The 10672-nt window shown below is 41.9% G+C and overlaps 1 protein-coding gene across 1 annotated transcript in view; it reads right to left on the reverse strand.

Moving 5' to 3' along the window:
* sv2a (synaptic vesicle glycoprotein 2A) overlaps positions 1-9317 on the reverse strand; it is a 50750-nt gene extending 41433 nt beyond the window's left edge. Inside the window, exon 1 of the mRNA XM_079640106.1 lies at positions 9180-9317. The gene's annotated coding sequence lies outside the window, so the exon portion shown is untranslated. The remainder of the gene's footprint in view (positions 1-9179) is intronic.
* Positions 9318-10672: the final 1355 nt, after the last annotated feature.

Raw genomic sequence — 10672 nt, forward strand, 5'->3', positions numbered from 1 at the left:
AGGAAATATAAAGGTTGAAGTTGTACTACTACATAATGTGTCTAAATTGCAGTTTTGGTGTTACTGCTGCAATCTTTTCTCCACTTTCGTTCACACACTGAATTAAATGTTGACGCTCATTTTGACAGCACAGATGCTGCGGATGGCAAGTGTGACAGAGAAGAGCGTGAGTAATAATAGTCTTTCTCTATTAGTGTTATAAATGTGTGTGAAGATAAATGTGTGTGCCAAAGAGAAATGCATGTGTGCAAAAGTAAGAGTTTAGTGCAGCGTGTGTATGTGCATGTGTGTGTGTGTGTGTGTGTGTGTGTGTGTGTGTGTGTGTGTGTGTGTGTGTGTGTGTGTGTGTGTGTGTGTGTGTGTGTGTGTGTGTGTGTGTGTGTGTGTGTGTGTGTGTGTGTGTGTGTGTGTGTGTGTGTGTTTGTGAGAGCGAGAGAGTGTGTGATAGGTGGCGATGATGAGGTCAGTGGTGAATGCTGGGAGCTGCAGATGGCTGGGAATGGCACGCGGCGCTGAATTCATTTCTCTTGACATCTTTGATTTCTCGTTGAGACCCACGCAGATAATTCTTCTCCTCTGAGAGATCGGCCTCGAGGCTCAGTGCGATCCTGATCAAGAGTAAGCTTTGACGGTGAATGAGTTCATTCTTGAACTGATTACTTTTTCTATTTTTCTTCCAAGGTACAGGTTGGAAATACAAACGATGTGCAGTCTATGAATTGGATTTGTGTCTAAGGTGGATTTGTCATTTTAGAAAACTCCTCACACGGCAAGAAACCAAACACCACAATCATCCAGGGGAGAGATGAAGTCGAAGGCAGCGCTTTATAAATCAATAAAAGTAAACTCCAGCACTTCTGCAAACATCAATATGATTCGTGTCATAATCATACTGTCACAGGGGCATTTTTTCACAAACACCACTGGATAACAAATTAAAACATGTCTATCGATATCATTATTCCTCACGACCCGCTGAACTGCATAAGACACCCCTGCAGCGCACACTAATAAAACTATTTTTTTATGCTCAATCCACTAGTTCTCAGTTGGAGAGTCTTTTCTGCTCTCATGGGCGCATCAGGAGCATTGCATTCTGGGTCAGCCTAGCCCACACGCTTGCTCTGCCTGAAGATCCCCCCCATAAGACTCAGTCAACAAACACCTACGCTCGTAATAAAGCTTGTTCAGACCACAGTAGATTACATTCAGCCGCATATGCTCATTTCTGATCAGCTCGCCAAAGTAGTTTGCGTACATGTATAACATTTACTGTAGGAGGGTACAGACTGCTGAGCAACCGGAGTAATTGATTAAATGCAACAAACTGTAGCCATTCAATGAATATGCAGTATGTGGATACTTTCACATTCATGTTATAATGACTGTAGTAGACTCTTAATCTTGTTAAACGTAGAGGTCTCAAGAGAAAACCTAAGAATAATATTTATTAGCAAGTTACTTTAAAAAGAACACACACACACACACACACACACACACACACACACACACACACACACACACACACACACACACACACACACACACACACACACACACACACACACACACACACACACACACACACACACACACACACACACACACACACACACACACACACACACACACACACACACACACACACACACACACACACACACACACACACACACACACACACACACACACACACACACACACACACACACACACACACACACACACAGTGATATTTCACCCATTTACCAGCACTTTCTATTCTTCCTCATCCATCCTTCTCCTATCCACTGTTCTGGTCTGAGCTTCCAGGGAAGTCCTCCTGAAGCTGTGTTAAGGATCAATTATTCAAGTCTTGTTTTCGGGACACAGGGCCGAGATGTTCGGGTCGACTCGGCCCTCAGCAGTGACGAATGATCCGATAAAACAAAAACTCACAAGAGCCTCGGCCTGGCTCATATGCACCAACCACAGAGTGACATCAGAGTCACACAGGAAGTGACAGCTCTGCTGCCCCATGTTCACAGCTCCAGGCCCATCCAGGCTGAGGAGATAACAGCAGCCTGAGAGGAGGGGGGGGGGGGGGGGTGATGATTGGTTGTTAGGCTCTCTGGGTCATAGCTCCTCCCCGGAGGCAGAGTCCCCTTTGGGAGGGTCTGCAGCCCAACATGAGTCACGTTATTGTTCCCCATTGCCCCCCTCTCAGTGCACCGTCACCCTGGTGGCACCGAGGCGGTTAGCAACAACGTGTCAAACACTGTGACGTCAGCACTCTGCATCCATTTTGGTTTGCTCGGTGCAAAATGGACTAAAGAGGGGTCGGACTGAGGGCAGCTCTAAACCTGCAGCACGGAGGGGAAACTGTAGAAACAATACAGCTGAGGGAGGGAGTAACAGCACCTACTGTACACACACCTCACATCAGCGCCATATCCAAAGTTCATTAGCATTCACTCCGTCTGCCTCCACAAGTTAATGGTGTTATGACCGGCAGTCATCTCAAACTGTCTTACTTAAACTCATGGCTGTTGTTAAAAAAATACTGAGATGCTGAGAACTGACTAATCACCAGTGGTGGAAGAAGTACTCTGATATTTAACTTGGAAATAAGTACTAACACCAGATGTGAAATAACTCTACTAAAAAGAGAAAGTCCTGATTTCAAAAACCTCTTAAGTCAAAGTAGGTAGCATGCACTTAAATTACTTCTTTATGAGGTTTTTTGATTAATATTACTCCTGCATTAAGTGTATGTCGCATTGTACTGCTGAAAGTTAAGGGTTGTCTTTATTTACTACCAGCGGGTAGTTTCATCGACAGCATTGCATCATGTTCTGTAAGTTCATCAGAGGTTTGTAGCGTTGCTGTCCTGTGAAAACCATGGATCTATAAAGTCATCTTTTAAGCTCACAGCTTTTCAGATTTGGGACGATTATGATCAAGGATGGATTAAAAATTGTGAATTGAGTTTAAGACAGAGGAGATTTTTTTCAACACAAAATAACACTTAATATTTCAGATTTTCTTAAATATTCACAAATCACCACATTTAGTTTTCACTTTACATGAAGAGATGAACATTGTAATCCTAAAAAGTGAAGCAGATGTCAGACAAATGAAGCAATGTAAAAAGTATAAAATATAGCTTCTGAGATGTAGTGGAGTATAAAGATACATAAAGCAGAAAGGCTAAAGTACCTTGAAAGGAACACATTTATTGTGAAAATAAGAAAAAGGCCCCAAGATATGTAAGCCGGGTTACCATGCTGTGAGTAATAGTGAATTCTGCACTACAAACAAACACCACTTCTTTCTTCCAAAACACCAGAGAAATGCAGACCAAACTGTACAGAAATCACTCCCTCTCTGCAGAGGCTCTTCTCTCTCAGTGAACAATGGATGTGAGGTGTTTTATGGTTGTTTGAATTAAACAACAAGCGTTGTTCCTGATTCTTTGAGCATCAAAGCTGTTTGTGTTTCTGCTGGAGCTGTGGTTTTGTTTCCTCCCAACACCACGCTCAGGTCAAACTACAAAACATCTCAAACATCAACAAAGAAAAAGGTGCTTTATTTTATAGGTTTTAAGATTTCTAAAGAGGATTATTGAGAGGACTTTGTGACAATCAAAAGGGGAAATGTTTCTATATATTCTCAGAATATATAGTATGTTTTCCAACTGCCAACTGTTTCTTTAAGTACCTACTAATTTAAAAGTGTATTAGAGAGAACTAGCATTCTATTTCATTGTATGTTTTTATTGTGTATTATGTGTTTTTCACATGATGTTTTTAATGCTTTGTCAAGCACTTTATGAATATGTCTGTGAAAAGCGCTTTATAAATAAATATGACTTACTTACTAGCAAAGATAAATGATTAGTTCTTTGGATACCATATTTTCACAATGATCTACTCTTAATCAACAAGTATAGATTAAGATAACATAGAAACATGTTTTTTTTACATGCAGCTGCATTTACAAGTCAATGAGGTCATTTTGGTAAGAGAAGAACATGCTATCAATTAATTGTAAATAATCAGAGGTGTACCAGCTGAACATCATCTCTATTTGCCCAAATAACGTATTGTTTGTATAGTTACAGCCTGTACAAACACATAAGCTCCTCTCCATTAAATGATAAGGAAGGTTTGGAACTTAATGAATCACTGTAAAAACAGGATTCACAAATATGAAATTAATTACAAAAGGCAGGGCCAATGATTATGAATAATATGCGTTGGTAAAAGAGCAGAAGACACCTCCTCTCCTACTATAGGAGACAACTGCACTGTCAGTTGTTAATGGAGAGTTGTGTGCTTGTAGCTAATCGCTGCTTCGACCCACCAATCTGGAGACCAACGGAGAAGGCCATCGATTTTCTCTCCGACTCGCAGTAAATCTTTTGCAGATGGGAACGTTTCAGCAGCAGCATCCCCAGCCAAAAACAGATCTGTCTGGGAAAACCAAGCAGCACAAATAAGCCGGCGTTTCCTTGAAGCACTGGTGTTGAAACAGCTGTGCTAATTGCTGATGCTGACAACACTCGGATGGGGTATTTGAGGGGGATATCTGTGCTCTGCTGCATGGCAACCTGTGGGTTTTAGTGTTAATGTATCTGGCTACACTGCTCCCAGCTGGGAGGAGAGGCGAGTTGTAACTTGTGACAGAGCTAATCTCCGCGGAAAGAGCGGAGCGTGGCCCAATCAGCAGGGCAGCAGGCAGAACATGGGGAAACATCACAGAGCAGCTCCCACAGCACTGCCTGCGTTCAGGTGGAGATCCTGTGTGTTTCACTGTGTGTCTCACTGTGTGTTACACTGTGTTTCACTGTGTGTTACACTGTGTTTCACTGTGTGTTACACTGTGTGTGTCACTGTGTGTTTCACTGTGTGTTTCACTGTGTGTGTCACTGTGTGTTTCACTGTGTGTGTCACTGTGTGTGTCACTGTGTTTCACTGTGTGTTACACTGTGTGTGTCACTGTGTGTTTCACTGTGTGTTTCACTGTGTGTGTCACTGTGTGTTTCACTGTGTGTGTCACTGTGTGTGTCACTGTGTTTCACTGTGTGTTACACTGTGTTTCACTGTGTGTTACACTGTGTGTGTCACTGTGTGTTTCACTGTGTGTCTCACTGTGTGTTTCACTGTGTGTTTCACTGTGTGTGTCACTGTGTGTTACACTGTGTGTGTCACTGTGTGTTTCCCTGTGTGTTTCACTGTGTGTTATACTGTGTTTCACTGTGTGTTACACTGTGTGTTTCCCTGTGTGTTACACTGTGTTTCACTGTGTGTGTCACTGTGTGTTTCCCTGTGTGTTTCACTGTGTGTTTCACTGTGTGTTTCACTATGTGTTTCACTGTGTGTGTCACTGTGTTTCACTGTGTGTTTCCCTGTGTGTGTCACTGTGTTTCACTGTGTGTTTCCCTGTGTGTGTCACTGTGTGTTACACTGTGTTTCACTGTGTGTTACACTGTGTGTGTCACTGTGTGTTACACTGTGTTTCACTGTGTGTTACACTGTGTGTGTCACTGTGTGTTTCCCTGTGTGTCTCACTGTGTGTCTCACTGTGTGTTACACTGTGTGTGTCACTGTGTGTTTCCCTGTGTGTGTCACTGTGTGTGTCACTGTGTGTTTCCCTGTGTGTTTCACTGTGTGTTATACTGTGTGTCACTGTGTGTGTCACTGTGTGTTTCCCTGTGTGTCTCACTGTGTGTCTCACTGTGTGTTACACTGTGTGTGTCACTGTGTGTTTCCCTGTGTGTGTCACTGTGTGTGTCACTGTGTGTTTCCCTGTGTGTTTCACTGTGTGTTATACTGTGTGTCACTGTGTGTTACACTGTGTGTTTCCCTGTGTGTGTCCCTGTGTGTGTCACTGTGTGTTTCACTGTGTGTGTCACTGTGTGTTTCCCTGTGTGTTTCACTGTGTGTTTCACTGTGTGTTTCACTATGTGTTTCACTGTGTCTGTCACTGTGTGTTTCACTGTGTGTTACACTGTGTGTTTCACTGTGTGTCTCACTGTGTGTTACACTGTGTGTGTCACTGTGTGTTTCACTGTGTGTTTCACTGTGTGTTTCCCTGTGTGTTTCCCTGTGTGTTTCACTGTGTGTTTCCCTGTGGGTTTCACTGTGGGTTTCACTGTGGGTTTCACTGTGGGTTTCACTGTGTTATACTGTATGAACAGCTTCACCTGCACTACTGAGGTCAAGTCACTCTGCTTTGTTATGCCCGGTGATGATGAGCTAAGTGAGTTTCTTTACCACACACTTGCCGCCCCCGACCGAAACGCCTCAATTTGAATCCTTTGTATACTTCTGTAACATAGAGACATCACCTTGTAACACTTGCACGCTATTGGCTAGTGCTCCAACATTGTACTTGATAGGCTTAACTAACAATTAAGATATGTGAAAACTATCATCTCTCTAGTGCAGGGGTGTCAAACTCAAGGCCCGGGGGCCAAATCCGGTCCGTGACTTCATTTCATGTGGCCCCACAAGAGCTTGCAAAGCATATAATGTGTTTATTATACGGTTACATGCCGCTTTACAGAAGCACATTGCCCATAAACTACATGTCCCACAATGCATCTCAAATTAGACTTTTTTCTCGGAATTTGACTTTTTTTTTCACAATGTTACTTTTTTTTCAAAATGTCACTTATTTTTTTTAGCTTTTCCAGAATTTGGCTTATCTTTTAAAATCATTTTGTGACATGCACACTGAAGAGACTTGCAATTGTTTGCCCTAGACTTCTCCTTTCAGATGTAGTTAATTATGAAGTTATTACCCTATCCAATAATAATCCAATGCAGAGGCAATAATATTATATAATACATTATTTTATATATATTAAATATTTATATATTTATTCTTATATAGTCTTATATATAAAACTGGCCCTTTGAGTGCAACCATGATGCTAATGTGGCCCGAGTTGAAATTGAGTTTGACACCCCTGCTCTAGTGATTTGAACAAACACAAGGCAGTACGGCCAAATCTTTAAATAACATAAACCACTCAGTTGAGTGAGTTGATATTTAATAAATAAAATAAAAACTTGCAATGTGCACCTCTAAAAGTAATATTTAGAGTGAAGGCATTGTGTGGCAATCGTTATCAGTATCTGCAAAGTTGAACAGATAATTAAAGCCTATATTGCTGTATGTAAAGAGGCAGCTTAACTAGGATTCATTTTTGAAAACCTAAATATAGATTGTTGGGAAAATACAGAATGTACTCTTCCAATATCAGAGTAGCACATGATAACAAAGGCCCTACGTAGCGGTGTACGTAACAGGATGTATGATTACCTAGAAGAGCGTCAGGAGGACACACTGTTTTAGGAATATGATAGCTATGTGACAATGGTTAACATAATGATTCAGCCTCTATGGAGATAGACATGTGACAAGCATGATCATTTCTGACGTGGGCCTTAGCTAATCTAAACTAAACATTGTATACTGCTTTGAACCGGTATTCCTGCATCTTGTGACTGTAACACCCTCTCTTGTATATAAGCATGTGAAGGACACTGTTCTGGAAACTAGTCGTACGGTATGCTCTGTATGTGATGACAACTTCCATTCTTGCAAGGATAATAATTACATGTATCCCGATATTGAAGATAAGGCCGGTGACGAGTGATATTTTTTCTAACATAGATAATGATTTGTACTGTAACAGAAAGAAGATTTGGGGTTCCCTTTCTATAAGGGCATGTTCTCCTCCTGCACCCAAACATGCATGTCATAAGGATATAGCCAAGCACTACACTGCACAGGTGTAGAAGATATATTGAGGGGTAGTTTGCATATGCAACCAACACTGAAGTACCACAACACTAAAACTGTAATCTAAAGAAGAAATCAGTGCATCAAAAGTCTACTCACGAACCAGTCCCAACCAAAACTAATTCAAAAACAATACTGGCAACAGCGGTTATAGAGTACATCCAGGTTAAGATGTTACTATTGTGAGGCTGAATGTGTGTCCTGCCTTCAATCACAGACCATCATTGTACATTTACATTTTTTTTAAAGAGGGCTGTCAGTAGTCCTGCAGGGTTGGAACACTCGCTACTCCCCTTTCTGCCACCCCCCCATGTGGGTTGGATGCATAAATAGCTCAGACAAGCCTGAGCTGAAATCATGGCTTCCACAGGGACAAGACAAGCCAATTTGTAACCAACTCCAAACACGGAATAGACCATAAATCCATGCCACATATCATGTTCCAGCAGCTACTTACTCTTTCTCCTTATTGCCCTTTCAAACAAGAGTCAAAGGGCTCTCACATGATCATGAGAGCTGATACCCTCTCTGGGCAAAGTCGTTTCAGCCCCACTAGCAGAAACCTCCGCGAAGCATTACCATAGTGTAGAAGAGGAGAAAAAAACAGCCCATCACTCTTCTCCATCATATTTCCCCCACTGGGTTTCTCCAAGGTCATTTTGGCGCACGATGCAGGAGAGGGTACCATCTTCACTGACGCTTTCAGTGATATTGCACAAATACATTTAACAACAAAGAAGCAGGAGTGCACTTTGTACAATTTAAGGAAAAGTGGGGTTAAGGCAGAACTAGAAATGTATAAGTGTAGTGGAGAGGAAAGGCATAAAAGGCAATGGAGAGGGACAAGGGCATCGGTGCCAAAACCATCCCCAATTATTATAAAACACATTTAGATCGATGACAGGAAGTTGGACACAATTTCCTGTTTAATGACATTAAAACACAATTATCCTAACCTCCTTTCCTCTTCACAAAGAAATCTCTGCACTGGGATGAATGATGATCGCTGTTCAAGCACAAGACCCCCCAGCAAGAACAAGAACCAAGGCGCATTTCACCAAAAATCCGCAATAAGAAATGGAATTATTGCCTGAAAACAGCATTTCAAGCGAACAGCGTACATTTTCAAATCCATATTTCGACTTATTTCTTGATTCACTACATGTTTAGGGGTCATTCTGTCGCGCAGTGCAAGCCTTTAAACTGGTTTTTAAGAGATAAATAAATGTCGAGTGGTATCAAAAACACATGTAAATCTTCCTACTTTCCTGCACCTGGATGCACGGTGAAAAACAGCACCAAACGAGGAAGGTAGGGTAATTAATGCATTAAAAGGGAAGGTTGGGGTAAATTTATCATTTTAGCAGGATCTTTCCGGTTCTTACCTTATTGGTGGGAAGGTCAGCGTTTTTTAGGGTGACCGGGATTCGCGTTTTTTCCGTGCAGGGAGTCACCCCGAGTACCTGAAGCAAAAGGGTCCTGTGATGTGCACTGACGTAGTAGCTGAGAGCTGCACCCTCCTCCCCCTCCGCCCCCTTCACTTACTACACAGCATCCCTCTTGCACAGAGACACCGCCCCCTCCTCCTCCTCCTCCAGCAGGCACCACCTCTCCTGAATAACAGGGGGGTTTGCTGCTTGGGCATGAAACCTGAAAGGGTGAAGGCGATTTATTTTCCTCCTAAATGTTTAAATCATTGGTGAGGCTAAAATGTTACGAGGTCAGACTTTATAGAGTGTGCACACATCCAGGGGGGGACTGTGATCTCCACGCTCGTGCTCAGTGTCTCTCAGTTGGACTGTCATTGGCTCCATATGCACCAAATGGTTGGTGCAATGAAGTGTGCAAGACGAGCCTCTCCCTGCACGTGCCTGGGCTCGTGCCTGTAATTGGCCATGTTGAGAAGAGAACAAAAATGACAAGGATGCCCCCAGTGGAAAACAACTGACATCCTTTTAATTGTCTAACTATCTGACTCAATATATTAAACCTTTAGATAAATATGAGCCAGCGATGAAGTCTGAAAATAAACTGTGAGAACATCATCCCAAAAACAATTTAAAAAATGAAAATACTTCTATCAAGATGATAAGCAAAGGCCCACACGGTTGTTTTTGACAAGGCGCATGTGTGGACATCATCTCTTTTCAACACAATTGACTTTATTTATATGATTTCATTTTTGTATCTCGTTCAGTCTCATATGTTTTGTATTAAACTGGTAGACTTCTGGAGAAGCAGCCTGGACGGTTTATTCTACACAAATCATGCAGTTACATTTCAATTCACAAAAAGCAACTAGACAATTGTATTACTGGGCTCTTCTAATAAAGATTATAAATGTCGACATATCTTATATGTAGGCACTGTTTAAATGTTTCGGTAGGACTGGAGGTGTACATGGATCAAAAATAATGACACAAACACCATGGAGATTTCAAAATCTTAAAGATTTCGGTATGTATCAATGTTTTCACTTTGAAAATTAGATTGTCAATCATTAAATAGAGATCTTTACACCCAGAATACTAACTATTTTAAACAGGCCTCACTTATAAAAGAGTTTTAAAATGTATGAACAGAGGAATCCTTATCGCATGCCTCCTGGAAATAAAAAATAACCATAAATGCTTTTATTTTTCCTTTTAGGAAATGAACATCTGTGATTGGTCCGAAACCAAATGACCTTCTTTCATGGCCACCTACGTGTTAAAAGCCTCCTGACAGTCCAGCTGTCGCCTGATTGTTGGCCCATCAGATGAGGCCTTTCATGTCCCTTCAGGCTTTCAGCTGCTTTTGTCTGTCTGGGCCATCTATTGATCAGCTGCTATCTGCAGGGCCATGCCGGACCTCCATCCTGTGTGCACCTCTGTGTGAC

The sequence above is a fragment of the Notothenia rossii genome, assembly GCF_949606895.1.
Source record: "Notothenia rossii genome assembly, chromosome: 7".
Lineage (NCBI taxonomy): Eukaryota > Metazoa > Chordata > Actinopteri > Perciformes > Nototheniidae > Notothenia > Notothenia rossii.